We start from the raw sequence: 16,510 nt of genomic DNA on the forward strand, positions 1-16,510 counted from the left end.
CACGTGTGACAAAGGATCGTACTTTCACGGTGTAAACATCAGGGGCTACCTTGAGGCTGTTTTCAACTGGTTTGAACAGAACAGCCTCAAGTGCAACTCCGACAAATCGGAAGTACTCTTCTTTGGCTGCCCTGCAGACCACAGGTGGAAGGACTGGTGGCCAAAAACATGGGAATCCAAATAGACAACAGCCTTTCCCTTAAACCCCAGGTTCTTGGCCTGGTCGGCAAATCTTTTGCCACTTTAAAAATGGTTAGGAAATTCCTCCCTCTGTTGTCCTTTGACCACAGAAGAATTACCATACAGGCCTTGATAGGCTCGCGCCTGGACTACTCTAATGTGCTGTACCTGGGCCTTCCTGACTTCCTCTTAGCCCGCTTGCAGGTTGTCCAGAACTCAGCGGCTAGAGCCATCTTCGGCCTCACTAGGAGAGCAAGAGCCAGTGATCTGCTTAAAACCTTGCACTGGCTCCCGATCAAAAAGCGCATTGCTTTCAAAACGCTCACTATGGCTTTCAAAGCCCTCCATGGTCTGGGTGCCAGATATCTTCAGAGAAGGATGAGGTTCTACACACCTTCCAGATCTCTGAGATCTTGCACTCAGGCCATGGCTGTCACGCCGGCGATTAGGCGTGCCCGGTGTGGGGGTCGCTCTTTCAAGCGCCTGGCACCCCAGATGTGGAATGCCCTTTCTCTCTCTCTGAGAGTGACCAACAATCTCCTGGCTTTCAGGAAAAATCTTAAAACTCTCCTTTTCACTCAGTAACTTTTGCACCGCCCCCTTCCGCCTTGACTGAGGATCTTCCAGCGCCGGGACACTCTGAGTAGCCGTGCGCTATAGAAATCCACCATATAACATAACAATGATAAAATATTCGTTGGAACCCCACACATTTGCAATTGTTTGTGCGCTGTATAGTTTTATCAGTTACACTGCATGCCTCGGACTGTGCAAATTCAGTAATCATTTCAATGGAAAATGTGCGGTCTATAAAGGTCAGTGCACTACCATACCACTCTTTAGTAATCTATTTACGATAATGTACCCCAAAATGTGCCACGGCCCACATGCCACACCTTTTAAACTCTCCTTCTCACCCGGCGTGGCTCGTTTGCTACTCCTTTGTGTGCCACTTGGATGTTTTACTACCACTATTACTTCAGTGATGTAACATTAAAGGCAGCAACACCCAATCGGAACATTGTTCCTACACCACACTGATGCACGTGCATTGTACCCTTAAATGAACGCCCCTCCAGCACAGCCCACTGTACCAATTTATGCTCTTTTGAGGTCATTCTTTTGGTATCTCTGTTCAAAAAATCCAAATTCTGGATACGATTTTCATCTCTAGCCCAGAGTCACTGGGGAAGCTCCGAGTTAAGAGCGTTTATGCAGGCCCGGAAACGAGAAGCGCTTAGTGGGAAGTGCTCTTAATCACATCACAGGGTCCTTTGACATTACAACCATTACTTATAACAATATTAATACATATTTAAACCTATAAATAGCACACACAACAAACTGAAATGAATTGAGGCACCTGAACAAAGTCAACAAACGGCAGAACCGTTGGCCACCCCACACCGCCGAACCTGATACCCCAACACCATCTCCATAAGGGCAAACAGGAAGCTCGCCGACTGCCCACAACTGGTAAAGACCGGATTAGATGGGCAAGAGTCTATGAAGCAGTAAGGTTAGGGTCTGGCACACCACCTGTCCACTTACAACACTGTTGGTAAGAGTAAAGGCAGCGACGAAGAACTGCGCCCTACTTCAGGTGTGAAGTGGCCTCCAACTGGCTTAGAAGAACTAATTCAACTGTGCTTACCCCCTACTAGCAACAGATGCACCTACAACAATCCTTGGAATGGCAAAGTACTGACTGCCTTCTGGCCCCGTATACTTGCGTACTTAGTCTCAAAGAACTCTTCAGTTCTTAAGTGTGGATTATACCATTACTAACGAAGCATTCTCAAGCAGCAAGAAGGTGGCGCATGTTAGCACATTTCAATCAGCCATTAGTAAAAAAAAATGTAAACACAGCATGGCTCACATTGTGGAACATGAGGCATCACAGCATGAACGTACATTCACCAAAATGCCAGGGGTATCGGGAGTGCCATCATATACCCTTTGACCAAAATGATGCCACAGGAAGTGACATCATATAACCTTTGACCCTGCATGGTCTCAAGAAAGGATATCACATACCATTAATCCTGATGACATCACAGTAATGAACACTGCTGAAGTTACATAATTGTACAATTAATATTACATTTTCTTCTAGGGGAGAACAAAGGGTGGGGGTTTCTCTTCCCTGAGAAAACATTTGAAAAAATGGGCTTTACTAGTGCATTTTAATGCCAATGTTCACATAAATTTGCTAAAAAAACATAGGCTCTAAAAAAGACACACTCACTAAATATTCAATCAAGTACTTTCATGGTGTGCCAAGCTACTGAAATCTGACAGTCACCATGAGTTCACCCAATTATATTTTTTTAATATCCTACGGGTGCCCCCTTATGTCAAAAGTTACTTCTATTGCTGGGACTAGCATTTTGGCCCCTTTTGTCAAACATTACATGCAATATGCCTGCCAGAATTTTCCTAATACTGCTTCTCTTGCACTACGGAGGTCCTTTATGTCAAAGGTTATGTCTAATATTTCAAGGACACTTCTGTCAAAAACAAGATCCCTTTGGACTCTTTTAAAGCATACCAAAACACCTTACTATCATCGGTTATCGACTGGTTTGCAGAAGAAAGGAGCAGGCGAGGAGACTTAAGTCCCGGCAGTCCTACCTGGAACCCTGCATGCACGACTTGACGGGGTGCAGATTTATGAAAAGTCCACATAATTTAAGACCCCTATCGTTTTGAGGGCCATAGCTCCAGTGGCCAATACTATACGGATTTACAACCAAGTGCAAACAGTGAGGTTGTATCCCCTGCTTTTTATATCAAATTTGCTTTTCACTTAAAAAAATCAACGAGAGAAAGACCATTAAGGGAAGACGTTTATGCCCCTATCTTCAGTCACAGTTTTGTGCCAAACCTGAGAAGGAAGCCACCAGTGGGGAAGATATATACCTCCCTTTGTATACCAATCCTCTGATGATTGTATTGGGAGACATTGAATAGTGGTTTTAAGCCTGAAGAAGGTGGTGAACCAAATCATACCACCAAAACGAGTCGCTTTGGTTAAGAACGCACCCAAGCAACACCTGGTCTGAGTAGGAGAAAAAAGAACACTATTCAGTAACACTAAAAGAACGCTATTAAGCATCGAACAGGGCTATTAATACCATTCTTTATGTACTTGGAGTGCCCACTGAATTTATCAGGTTGTTGATGATTTTATAGCTTGATGAATTCTCCCATTTGCTTGTTTATATGATTTTAACATATATGAATTGATGATACATATGTTTTTTTATCTATTGTATATACTTTGAATGTATAAGGATCCTAACAATAAAAATATATGATAGAATTTATATTATGTTTTTGGTCTCTATTTGGTGCTGGTGATTGGGCCGTGATCGGATGATAGTAAGGTGATTTGGTATGCTTTAAAAAAGTCCAAAGGGATCTTGTTTTTGACAGAAGTGTCTATTTCTGGTGTCCTGTCCCTTTGGCTAGAAGGACCCCTCGCTCTAATTTTGGTAATACGTCAAGGACAACATTTAGTCATGGACCTTGCCACAGTTGTCTTCCCATAAGCTAAGAATTTCCTCCAATGTGCAGTCACAAGCAATTTACACCAGGTGCCAACTATGCCAAGAATTTCCTCCAGGACGCCAGCGCTGGCATTTTTTTCATGGGTGCTCCATACCAAAATTTACCTACAGAGTGCCAGAAGTAGCATTTTGCTCAGGGTATCCCATATGCAAGTATTGCCTCCAGTATTCCAGTGCCAACAGTTTTGCAAGGGTGCTTCTATAAGCCAGGAAGCATGCCAAGTTCAACAGCAGATCTGCAAGCATAACAACACATGCTCACTTACATTCACTTATTCACACTCATTCTATCATTAGCACTGACTTGCACTCATTCATTTTCACCTACTCTTGTGTACTCCCACCCTGAATCACTCATTAGCACTCCCTCACTCACTTATACTTGCTCATTCATTTTTGACACAGACCGACACACGATCCCTTATTCAAATATACATGCTCACACATATACACGCTCTCTCACCCAAACTCACTCTCACCCACATGCAGGCACACAACATACATTAAAATCATTTTATTTTTAGCCAAGATGCCAGTGAAGGTCCAGCACTTGCTGCTCCACTTTTTATTACATTATTGTGAATAATAAACTATTATTCACAATTAATGTAATAACAATGAGCAGAAAACTAGGTTAGAGCCTGCCTCTGATAACGCGAGACACCCCTGTGTTTTTGGCACTGATGTTGTCACTTTTGAGGCCAGGGATCGCAAGTCAGTGTCACGTGTAGCAAGGGGCAAGCTAGGAGTCGCACCTAAGACCTCTGGCGACCCCTAAATGATGTCCATGAATTACTGCTATTGTTTTTGTGTACAGTGGCTCGCGCCTCCATGTCACCATTTTATAAAACAACATCACAGACAAACAAACTGTCGGCGTCTTAAGCGTTCAGCTCAATGGTACCCAATCACCGAGCTGCAGTGGAAACCCAGTAGGGCTGGTTCAGCCCGCTAACAGGAGACTCGCTGGTCCCCGCAGCAGCAGGCACTCAACCCACAGAATGGTGATTCTGATTGAACTAGTCATAGATGCGGTGCTTACTGAAGGACACAGTAGTAACCCTGGAGTGTTTCACACACTGTTAATGAGATAGTTGTGCAAGTTGACAGGAATATTTTCATGGTTAAAGAAGCTCTGCCAAAGAAAACATTCAGCATGCAATACATTTTTAAAGAAATGTCTTTAATAAACAAAGCTCATAATACAAAGCAGATCCTGCAACTACAGTGCGAGTCTGGGATTACAATACAAATTAGCAAACAATACATCACCTGGCCCGGCAACCACTTCAACAGGTAGCTGATAAACAGCTGGCGCTTTCATGGCCACCAGCATTCTTTACATCTTTATCTCCCCTCCCCCCCTCCTCCCGAGAGGAAGCATCAGACCCAAGCAAACAATGTTGCGCTTACAGCGCCACGGGGCCCACGCCCTTTCCCACTTCTTGGGGCAGCCTCTGCTGCAATAGACTACCTCTTCTGCCCTCTGGCACCAGTCTAGGTCGTTCTTCCATTTCAACACTGTTGGTGGGAGGGCTGCTCCCCAGTGTCTCGTGATGTTGCGCTTTGCAACCGCTGCCACCAGAGCTAACCAGGTCTTACTGATTGGGGCCAGACCTCACCCCCCCTTTATCACCATTAAAAACCATTTGGCCTCCATGGGTACCCTCACAGAAGTGACCCTTGCCATCACCGTTGTTACTTTTCACCAATACTCCTGAATCAGTGGGAATTCCCAAAGAATGTGGAAGAAGGAACCCTTTATGGCGCACCCCCTTACACAGAGTGGTGTGTCTAGTGCTCTGATTTTATGTAGATGTGTTCGGGAATAGAATGACCGATGTAAAATTTTGAGCTGCACAAGCCTGCATCTAGCACGGATCTCTATTTCCCTGGGACCCTGCAGGGTCTCTGTCCAATCCTCATCATCAACGTCTCCCAGATCGTCTACCCTGGAGCGTCACAAGGGTCCCACTGAGTCATGGGAATTATTAATCAATTTTCAATAGATCACGGATGCCCCTTTGCTGGGGATATGTTCAATGAGCAAACGGTCTTCTAAGGGAGAGGAATCCGGCAGGCTCATCAAGTCCTATATATGGACTCTTAGGGTATACCCAAGCTGGAAGTGTCAAATCCTCTCGGCCTCTGACAATTTATATTCCTGACTAAGCGTTTCAAATGTGATCATTGAATTATCCCTCCACACATCACCCAGGTGTTCAATCCCTATTGTCGCCACCTCGAGAAGCCCTTCAGGGCGTCCACCTCCTCCAATTGATCGTGCACCACAGGGGGGGTCATGGCCGTCATTTGGGTTCACCAGCCCAAGTGGTTTCCTGCCTCAGTCCAGCATCTGACGGCTGACGAAGTGTGTAGTGGCAGATTGAGAAGCCTTCGGCAACTGTAAGGGATGGTTTTGTGACTCCCACTGCCCATTGCCTCCCTGTCAACCCTATATGCTGGCTCCGCTCTGTCTAAGAACACCCAATCGTTAACTTAAATCAGAAGTTGCGCGGCCCAATAATATTTTCTAATATCTGGAACAGCCAATCCTCCATCATAAACTTACTTCTGCAGTTTCACTAAGGCAATACGTGGTGTGCTCCCATCTCATAAGAGAATCCGGAGTTCGTGATCCATTTGCTTAAAAAAACTTGACGGGATTGGGTCGGGAGAGTTTTGGAGGGCGTAGAGAAGCCTTCGTAAGGGTCATCATTTTGTACAGTGCCGCCCGTTACATCAGGGACAGCGGGAGCGTGCGCCAGTGAGCAGTGTCGGCGCGGAATCGTTCTAATTGGGGAGTTAAATTGCGGTGTATAAAAAACTGCTGGTCCCAGGTACTTGAAGCCCTCCCTCGCCACCGGTGCCGTGCATCCCTGCAGCAGCTTTGGGTGGGGGGGGGGGGACGGGGGGGGGGGGACAGAGAGGGGAAAAATCACATAGCTGGACCAGTTGATTTTGTAACCTGAATGGCTACTGAAGAGTTCACAGACATGGAGTATCCTCCCTATTGAGTAGTATGGCCTAGAAAAGTATAGAAGGATGTCATCGGCATAGAGGGAGATATGTTCTTTCCAGTCGCCCGTTCAGGGGATGCTCCATATCAATGGGTCACGGCGAATCCAAGCTGCCAGCGGCTCAAGAGCAAATATCTGAGGCAAAAGCGGGCCCGCTTGCCAGGTGCCCCTCTGCAGTGGAAACCTTTTAGTCATCCCTCAGACTCTTACTCGAGCCTTGATAGAGCAACCTGGTCCACTCACAGAACCTCGGGCCAAAACCCATCCTGGTCGAAGTGGCGAAAGGGTATCACCATTTGATGCTGTCAAATGCCATTGTGGCATCCAGGGCCATCGGTAAGCCTGTCATGTGTAAGACACCGTAGAGCAGTCTCAGATTAAGAAGTGTACTACTGCGTGGCATTAAGCCCAATTGGTCCACGTGGACAATAGATGGGAGGAAATTAGTAAGCCTCATCACTAGGGGCTTAATCAATCTGGCTTCAACGTTAAGGACCAAGATGGGCCTGTAAGAGCTGCACTCCTCCAGTGGTTTGCCCTACTTGTGTATCGTATCACCACTGTTGTTGCAATGCACTGATCTTCTGAGAGACAGTCGGCCTTTCTGGCTGCCTAAAACATGTCTAGGAGGGGTCTCTGCCTTCCGACCCCTCTCTCAGTCCTGCCATTCGCCAACCCTCCAGCTAGTCCCAGGCTAACTCCGGGGTCGCGGAGTGCAACGTTTTACCATCAGCAATGATGCTAGCATCATATACTTGATGGCCTTGTCACTTAGGGCTTTCTTGACTGAATCAAGGTTCTGTCGCAATCGTTGCACCTGGAGGGTAAAATCTGGGGAAAAAGGGATAGTAGAGTTCCCATAATGTAAACTGCCTTGGGATCGGGCCGCCTACAGGATGGCATCTCGGTCTCTGTAGTTGAACACTCGAGTTACAAATGTACACGGGGGCCCCAGGGCGTGGTGCCGGACCTAGTACCCAATCTGCCCTTTCAATGGAGAATCTTTTTGGGCAGAGGTTGTTTAGGATGAAATCTTCCAGGAAAAGATCTGCAGCTTGTCCCTCAGGCCCTTCGGGGACCCAGATCGCACGAATATTATTGCATCAGACCCTTCCCTCCTGATCTTCCACACGAGCTGCGACCTCAGTATGCTGTTTAGTGAGATTGGCAACCTGTTCTTCCAGTCTTTTGGTTTTAGACAGTAGACTCCCTATCTGTGTTTCGGTTGAGGGGACCCTGTCTGCCACGTTGCGGAAGTCCACGAGCCGAAGGTTGACATCCATGATCACTGCATCAAGCTTGGGTTCCAATGTGCCCCGAAGATCCTTAATGGCTGCCATGATTTCTCTCAGGGACTGCTTTGGATTGGAGTCACTCTCTCCTGTTGTTGCTGTGCTTGTTCCAGTCCCCTCATCCTCCCCCTGCGCCGCCAATGTGTATTTATCAATGTGAATGGATTGCCCGGTAATGGGGGCCCCTATTTCTTACCATGTCACTGAGGTTCCCCCCCACCCCCCGCAGGGCATCGGAGTGGGTGGATTCCGGTTCCGTGATTTCTCCAGCTGCTGTACTGTTATTGGGCAGGACTCCAGCCATTCTGCCCTCGCAGGATTTGTTCTCCCCCACAAGTGGTCTCCAGCAACAGGCACTCTGGATCACAGTCCCCAGAGTCCGAGCAGAATATGTCTTGGATCAGGAGGAGGCCGTGCTACCAGCTGGGACAGAGTGAGTCCCGATCCACAGGGCTGCTCTCGTCACATCCAGGAGCCCAACCCAGTGCTCCTCTGGGCCCCAAAATTGGACTGTCCTAGGACTTCCAGGATGGTGGGAGGAGAGGCGAGTCCGTCAGGCATTGTACCGTCACCCGCCAGGCTGCCTATCACCGGAAAAAGAGTCCAGAGCCGAGTCCTCTCCGCGAAGTTCCTGAGGCCGGTAAGTACTCTATTAGCAGATGGCTAGGGGTTACTTATTTGGTCAGACTCCGGGTGGGGCCGAACAGAGACGGATATTAGTGGATTAGTCATTGACGGCTAGGAGAGCTCGTTCAGTGTGCAGACATCTTAGTCGGCTGCTAGCCATGCCCCCACAGCATGCAATTATTAAACCTGAGAAAAGTAGCATGAGAATTAAATGACCACTATTTGTACCAAATGCTTTACGTGGGGTTACAAAATTCTCAGCCACACACAGATAAGACAGTAGCTTGCATCAGAAGCAGGAAAAGTACAGCATTAACCACAAACATTTTACACCTTAGCCTGCTAGGAGCATTATTTAAATGAAAATATAAATGATGTAGGAGTGAATATCAAGGCTAACTGAACCAGTGATCATATAACATAATTAGGGCACTGCTACAATGCAAATATGAGAGTACAAATGCTTGAATGGAAGTTCCGAAGTCACTTGCTTAGAAACATGGTTTCACCTTTAGATGAGAGAGCTCATACCAGGCCCTCTTGGGTATCTTGGGGATGGGTACTTGAGGATTGTTAGAAATTGGGTTGCTGGTTGACTGAGGTAGGAGCCCTGGTCAAGCAACAACCACAATCCTGGTCAGGGAAAGGGGCAGGCAACCCCTAAATTAACCTGTGCTCACCCTTTGGTAGCTTGGCACAAAGTAGTCAGGCTTAACTTAAAGGCAGTGTGTAGAGTATTTGTGCAACACTTCAAACAGTAAAACTGTGAAAAACACCACACAAATAGATCCCACACCACATTAGAAAAAATTAACAAACTTTAATAAATAAACAAGGCCAAAACGACAAAAATCCAGTTAGTAGAACCGGAGAGATTGATTTTTTACTTTTATTGTAAAAAACAGGGACAAAAAGCACTAAGCGCTATTGAAGGATATCTGGTTGCACCTAACACAAAGTAACAAGTTCAGGCCCACTGCAATGGAGCAAGGGCCGGCTACAGGGATACAGCTAGGTCCAAATCCTGTTTGCAAAGCGTTGCTTGGATCTATGTCAAAGATGAGTTGGTTTCGAAATGCGATGAGGCTACAGTAAGAGGTCCTGATGCGTCAACGTCGAGGATCCTGTCAACAGGGATTGCGCTGCAAAGTCTGGTGTCAAGGATGCGAAGCACAGCTGAGGCGATGAGCCAGTTGCGATGAGCGGCGAAGCTGTGATGCAGAGTTCCAGCGATGCCGCGGAGGCTGCCATCAACAAGTGATGCAAGGAGCTTGTGCAGGGAAAAGCATTGCACAGCGGCGGCTTAGAAGGTGATGAGTCGGTCCCTACATCCTGGTTGTTGCGGCAATGAGAGTAGTCTGTTCTGATGAGTCCAATCCATGCAGCAGCAGCGATCCTGAGCAGAGTAACAGTCCACGTGGAGAGTGCTCCCCTGGAAAAACCTGGACTGTTACTCTGCTCAGGATAAATATGGACTACGTACACTTACTTATGATTTAGACCCAAGAACGTTGTGTCTTGCTAGTGGATCACTATTTACGCTTTTGATATAACAGATGCCTTAATATCGCGCCTGCTGGCGTTACAGAAGTAACTGACTTGGACCCTGTCGCTTCGCTTTTTATTCTACTTTTCTGATCTAGTTGGATAGCATTTTAAAGAAGTCTATGGTTTACGCCATACAGACGAAACACTTGTTGGCTAGATTCTACATCTATGTTGAACTGTGTCAAATGAAAATAAAGAACAGAAGAAGAATTATGTGGCAACTACTACTGTGGACTGTTCCAATTACTTTGGACAATTATTGCTCAGGATATTTACTCTTATATAATGGGAATGATGCCATAATTTGTCGCAACACTACATGGCACCATAGGAACAGGTGGATAGATTTAGTAAGCGACCCATCCCATGGAAAGTAGAGATTTTATTAAATTCCACACACCTGCAAACTGCAATAACACACATTCTGAGTTTTGTAGCATGAACTGGGGAAAATATGCTGTATTTGCACTTTATTCACATTCCATGCTGCGGAATTTAGTATGGAAAGGCAGTACCGCACTGGGTGGTATTGCTATTTACCAGATGCATAACAAACCAACTATAATGACGACTAAGCTGGTTGGAACTGGTCGGCTATTCAATGCAGTGGAACGGGAAACATCATTTACCACGAAGGCATTACCACTACTAACGTTTACCACGTGACACTTACCACGCAGGGTGCCTTCCACGCAGGGTGCCTTCCACGACGTCTTTACCACGGGCTGGGGGGGAGACGTGGTATTCCTTCGAGTCGTTCTGCGTGGGCTTGGGGGGCAGAGGGGGGCTGGGGGGGGTCTCCCCCCCAAAAAATAACAAGCGGGGGGCAGAGGGGGGCTGGGGGGGGTCTCCCCCCCAAAAAATAACAAGCAGTTTACTTTAAAAAAAAAACGAACATAATTTTAAAAGAAAAAGGAAAGAGCCTCCCCCAAAGACGTGCCGTGTACGTCAAAAAAAACAGTCCTTTTTTTATTTTGGTATACGTGTTTTGACGCTTGTTTCAATGGAGGATGGAAGTAAGGGCTCGTAGAGAAAGACGTGCAGGTAAGACGTTTCTAGGCGTAGTAAAATCCTACGTTGTAAATACCAGCGTGGTAAAGCCACTTGCGATGTAAAATTCGCGTGGTAAAGCCATGCGTGGTAATTGAAATCGTGGTATAATCATATATTCCAGTGGAACAAAGAGAAACTACATATCACAACATGCTGATGGGTGAAAAACGAGGCCTGGGTGACATTCACTTAAGACATGGGGCCTTCTGGCAGCTATGCCAATCCCTTGCGGTTTAAATTTATCTCTGCATATTTTTAATAACGCTTGGGTTGCCAGTGTGGCTGGCATCTCGGTATCCAGGGACACCAGTCCTTCGCTCCATATTTCACTGGATGACAGTAATTCTTTCGCCTTTCCCCTCTCACAATTGATTCCAAGATATGGACCGTAGCCAGGTGATTCGCCCTTGACACCGCACTTCTTGCAAATGCAGCAGCTTCTTTTACTTTGTGCTTCCATTTTCACAAGGTAGATAAACACAGCAGAATATTTCACTCTGTCTAAACCCACGTTCACTTTGTTATTTTCAGAAAAAAATAACTTTGAAATCATTAGTGAGAGGTGACTGGAGGTCCTATTTTCACTAATAATCGCAATTATTTTTAATTCAAAATCTGAGCCAAATCCTGGATTTTCTTTTCGCTTTCTTTTTTGATTTCTATAGGAGACCCCCCACCATAACCCCTTCCACAACCCAAGGCCACTGGAATTATGCAGGAGGGTTGACTAAATTATGTGGCCTAATGCAGCACATTCTGTGGCAGTATTAGTTCATTATTTTACATACTTACATCTGTTAACACTATCTTGGCAAACATTTCAACTCGGCAATATCAGTTTAATACCTATATAAAATAATCAGCAACTGAAAAGTGACCAGTAAACCTTTGCAAAGCCTTCCACTGGGTGGCAACAAGTATGGTAGCATTTTAGCAACTTCTGATCTGTCTGAGCTATAAACACTATTTTCATTGGAATCTGAAAATTATGCAACAGCTGATGGATTGTGTGGCAAGTGTGGAAAATTCATATTAATGCAAAAAACTCTTAACTCTGCTGCATCCCGTAATTCCAGTGGCCCAGAACTAACCTTTTGACCTAAAGCTAACCCTTTGAACCTAATCTTTCAGAAACCCCTTTACATTTCCTCCTTTTATCTTACTCCTGCCTCATAACTAATATGCACTCTTACCCTCACTTTATTAGAATTCTCAACCTTTGTTCTTATTCCAACCCTAAACAGAATTCCTACCCTAAATGTTAATGTAGTCTTACTCTGATAGTTATCTGTACTCTTCACAATGTTTTTCCCCTAAAATGTTTATTTTTTTGACCCCATAATTTGTGTATTGCCAAGACAACCCCTCCCCCCACCCCCAGACTCCCTTATATAAAGGCATGCCCCCAACTCAGCGGCAAGTGGCAGGGGCATAACTCTGTTGAGGACTTGCATAGCAGATGAGCATCACGCTTAAGACGAGTTGCCCTGATAGGAATTGGACTCAGGTTGGCAAGGGACATGATGACATTTACATAATTCACTTCCAGATAAGAAACATGGCTCAGTTTTCTAATGAGATACAAATAAGTGCCTGAGAGGAGGGCCGGCAGAAGGGAAGGGCAGATGGGGTATAATTCCCCAGGCCCAGTGCTTTTTCGGGGCCCGGCGCTCATGCTGCATTTTTTTTATACAGATTTGGAAGGAAGTCTGTCATCTTTATTAAAGAAAAGGAGTTGGTGCCAGATACTACTAGAGCTGCTGTGTTTTCTCTTTCCATAGAGGATATATTTTTTAACATGGAAAAGGTGCTTGTTCTAGATAGGGCATTGCATAAAATTCATAAACTATGCCTCACAATAATGTCTGACATACCTGCCAGTTAGGGTTGCAGTTTTAAGGCCCCTATGTACATACGTAGCCTCCTAGCATGCTCGATACCCTCAGCCGTTCATGGCTTTTTACTGGGAACAGTATTTTAGGTTTTGCCATAAATGTATGGATTTAAAGTCCTCAGCATGTGCAGTGCTGTGAGGCAGGAAGCCAAGACTAACCATAGGTGTCAACACATGGCAGGGAGTCCTTGCCAGCTGTGCGCATAGTAAGTTCTTCACAAGAGTGTAGGGTCATTGGAAAGGTTCAAGAGTCAACTAAAGTTTTGGAGTTTTTCAGGGAAATATATAGAAGTATAAAGAAGAACTGGACCCCCAGATTGGGCAAGATGATGCAGCCGCAGCTGGGGTTAGTGTTGGTAAAGCGTGTTAACAGTACGAGGATTGGTGGAGGTTATAGGTCTGAGGATGGGTAGAGCTGCAACAAGTGGGTGTTTGGTGCTCTTCTGTACTGAAGGAGAGATGGAGCAAATGGGATATGTGTTCAGAGATTGTTCCATGCTCTGGGGGTGGAGAAGGCCTGACTCCCTCATTCTCTCTTGCACTATGTATTTCGAGCCTCACCACCGTTTGACACCCAATTGCTCGGCATCACCCAGGGATTGTAAGTTTCTCAGCAGGACAGTCAGAATGTTTGTTTGTGTCGGCAGATTTGTAGAGGACACGAAACTGCTTGGCCGCCATCCTGGCTGGGAAAGGCAGCCAGTGCGCATCTATCAGCCTCTACGTGACCTGGCTGGTGTGCGGCTGCATGGAAGACTGCCTCTAATGGGCGAGAGACTGCAACAAGGGCATGTCCACAATCGATATGCACAAGAACCGGGGAGTATACTAGCATTTGAAATGTCAAGACAAATGGGGTGGCTTGCTTTCATTCAGGGGGCTTATTGGGCACAATTTCAAGACAGATGGGGTGGCTCGCTTTCATTCAGGAGGCTTATTTGGCGCTAGTCAGTCTGTGGTGTTTTTGCTGATGCGTCTCTTGAAGTAAAGATCTGAGTCAACTGCGACGACAAGATTTGGCACAGGGAAAGTATGTGGCGGGAGTTTTCTAAGGCCAAAATTACTTGCACCTATGACTTAAGGTGGTTGTGAAGAGAAAGCATTGTAACTTTATGGAGGTGCAACTCGAGTTATACAGCGGGCACCCACGCATGTATTGCTAAAGGCCATTCAACGGGCTCTATCTCTTTTATACGCATGGCACAAAAACATGCCCGGGATCGGCACCTGCAGGGCCACCTTCTCAGTCCAGGACCTGGTTTCAGGGCCTGTCCTGGTGGCATTGTAATAATGGGCGCTGGTTAACCACAGGGCGTGGCCTGTGTCCATGCCCTGAATGGCTAAACCAAGTGTATATATGGCACCACGCACAGCACAAGGCACTACACCCTGGAATATGTGGCCATTGACACTCGGCACAGGCCTGGCCGCCTTGCTCTATTAGTACTACAGAAGTGTACAAAAAAGTAATGGCTGCAATGTGTGAATGAATCTCAGCCGCTGGTCATTCCTCAGTGCCGCCTCCCAGTCCACGGCATGCCACCTCAGTTTGGACACAGACGTGTACAAACCAGCCTTGAACCTGCTCCGAAAGGAACATTCCAGGCCAGGGCACAGAACCGGAACACAAGCAACTTTTTTGTCTCATATCGATTTCCGATGAAGTTATTCTTTTCATATGAATACGATCGCACATTGGCTCCCTTGTTGGTGCTCCCAGCAGAGAGGCCAGGGACTGTTGGGTTGAGGAGCATAACGAAAAATAAGTGATGCACTCTGGCGGGAAGGGCTTGGTTCCACATCGGGTAACAACTATTTATGCAGCGATTGGTCTCACAGTATTGCAGCTAAATAGCACTGTAGATAGATACATCTTCATACTATTGGTCACGATTAAAGGTCAAGTTGTCAACATCAGATGGGGACAAGGCTATTGTATGCCTTTACAGGGCAAATGCTTAATACATTCCACTTGAAACTTGCACGCTGAGCTCCGCAAAGGTCGCATTAACACCTTGCACTAAATCGCCAAAGGCTCGACGGAAGGATAATAAATATCACATATTAATCACGTGCACGGCGAGCACCTGAAATGAATGGTTTCACTCGTCTTCGTAATTTGGCTAATATTACGTAACTTAACGCCACACTATGCACGGACCCCACAAGACGCATTCACGCACGCCGTGGTACGAACACGCGAGTCGCAGACTACAAACTAATGAATGCCTGCGGCTGCAGGGCAAGGGACACACCGAACTAAAACTACAGATTCCATTTCCAGGACAAACTAAATTGCACCTAGTTTCTGCTCACCGCTACTTCAGGCACACATTCTGAGCAGTGTATTTTGTTAAAACATGCACATTGCACAATGCACATCATGTCGTCCCCTTACCTTGGAGAGGCGAGGACGCCTTATGCCCCGCCGGTGGCGGGCGGTGGGAGCGCGGTGTTTCCCCTGCGGTGCGTGGACTCCCGCCCTCCGCCGCCGCCGCCAGTGTTACCTGCAGCTCCGCGCGGTTACCACAGAGACCTGCGTGTGTGTCCCGCCGCCCTCAACCCCGCCGCGGCTGCGTGTCCTCGCCTCCTGGCAGGGCAGGGAGAGGCTGCCCGAGGTTCGGCCGGTCTGAAAACCCGGCCTGGATCACGCCTCTGCGCGCGGCCCTGTTGCCACGCACTTAATCCGTGCAGCACTCGAAGGCTTTTCGAATCCAGGCCTCGGTCTGTTTTTTGACGATGCACAGAACTTGTTCATGTTCGGAACTTGATAACTTCTTCTTACGACTGATATCGGTAAATAACGCCCGCGCCAGTTTTGCAACCTATATTTAGAAATGTAATCGGGGTGAGTGAATTATCCATCCTGTTTTGCTCCGCGACCGCGGTACTTATATATGTAGAGTTTGTTGTAAATAATGTTAAACTCAATTAGTAGGTTTTATCAAAACGAAGAGCTGCTTTCGCCTAACAATGCACCCTGCGAGCTCTAAAAATGGTACTAATGATGAAGCAAGGTTTCGCATATTACGCGACTTGCTTAAATCATGAACCTCGAATAACTTATAATCCTGTAATACAACTGTATGTTTTACTAATTTCCTTTATTTTAGATATGCATGTATCTTAGTGATGCTTGCCTATGTGTTTTACTAATACGAATAACCCTTGTCTTAATATGGCCGCCGCTTGGGAATTCTCTACTGCGCATGCGTTAGTCACACTCACGTGACGTGACGTAGTTGCAGTTCTGGTGGGAAAATGTGCGCATGCGTATTCGCCTCTAAAATGGCTGTCTGAAAACTCACATGGTGAAGCTTGCGC

At 46.4% G+C, this 16,510-nt stretch overlaps 1 protein-coding gene across 1 annotated transcript in view; it reads right to left on the bottom strand.

Annotated features, from left to right (window-relative positions):
• DUSP14 (dual specificity phosphatase 14) overlaps positions 1-15,718 on the bottom strand; it is a 125,965-nt gene extending 110,247 nt beyond the window's left edge. Inside the window, exon 1 of the mRNA XM_078683572.1 lies at positions 15,585-15,718. The gene's annotated coding sequence lies outside the window, so the exon portion shown is untranslated. The remainder of the gene's footprint in view (positions 1-15,584) is intronic.
• Between the last annotated feature and the right edge of the window lie 792 nt (positions 15,719-16,510).

Source organism: Lissotriton helveticus, chromosome 3_1 (assembly GCF_964261635.1).
Source record: "Lissotriton helveticus chromosome 3_1, aLisHel1.1, whole genome shotgun sequence".
NCBI lineage: Eukaryota > Metazoa > Chordata > Amphibia > Caudata > Salamandridae > Lissotriton > Lissotriton helveticus.